The following is a 981-nucleotide window of genomic DNA, read 5'->3' as shown; positions in this document are numbered from 1 at the left end:
CCCCCGGGACCCGCGTGACGCTCGCCAAAGCCGGGGGGCTCCGTGTGCCCCCCCCACCCCGCAGCGCCCGAACCCCCACGGGCGACGTGGGGGGGGCACGGGTTGGCGGGGGGGGCTCAGTGCACCCCCAAAGGTGGGGACATCGGGGTGTGGTGGGGTCCCAGCACTGCGCCCCACGGCTGGGGACATCGGGGTCCCCCGGGGTCCCGCTCCTGCACCCCAAAACCGAGCACGTCGGGGTGTCATGGGGTCCGGGGGCTGCGCCCCAAAGCTGGGGATACTGGGGTGCCGTGGGGTCCCGTGGCTGCACCCCAAAGGTGGGGACATTGGGGTCCCGTCTGTGCACCCCGGGGCTGAGCACATCGGGGAACCCTGGGGTCCCCCGCTTGCACCCCAAAGCTGGGCACACTGGGGTTCCACCCCTGCACCCCAAAACCGAGCACGGCAGGGTGTCATGGGGTCCCGTGGCTGCGCCCCAAAACTGGGGACACTTGGGTCCCATCTGTGCACCCCGGGGCTGAGCACATCGGGGTGTCGTGGGGTCCCCCGGTTGCGCCCCAAAGCTGGGCACATTGGGGTCCCCTGGGGTCCCCCCCCTGCACCCCAAAACCGAGCATGTCAGGGTGTCACGGGGTCCCGTGGCTGCGCCCCAAAGCTGGGGATACTAGGGTGCCGTGGGGTCCCACTGCTGCACCCCAAAGGTGGGGACACTGGGGTCCTACCCCTGCACCCCAAAACCGAGCACATCAGGGTGTCACGGGGTCCCGTGGCTGCGCCCCAAAGCTGGGGATACTAGGGTGCCGTGGGGTCCCACTGCTGCACCCCAAAGGTGGGGACACTGGGGTCCTACCCCTGCACCCCAAAACCGAGCACATCAGGGTGTCACGGGGTCCCCCCCCGCACCCCACAGCCGGGCACACCGGGGTGCCATGGGGCTCCGTGGGGTGTCACAGCCCCCCGCCCCCCCCATCCCCGGGACAT

This window comes from Calidris pugnax, unplaced genomic scaffold, assembly GCF_001431845.1.
Source record: "Calidris pugnax isolate Ruff unplaced genomic scaffold, ASM143184v1 scaffold949, whole genome shotgun sequence".
Lineage (NCBI taxonomy): Eukaryota > Metazoa > Chordata > Aves > Charadriiformes > Scolopacidae > Calidris > Calidris pugnax.
Note: the sequence above shows the minus strand (reverse complement) of the source record.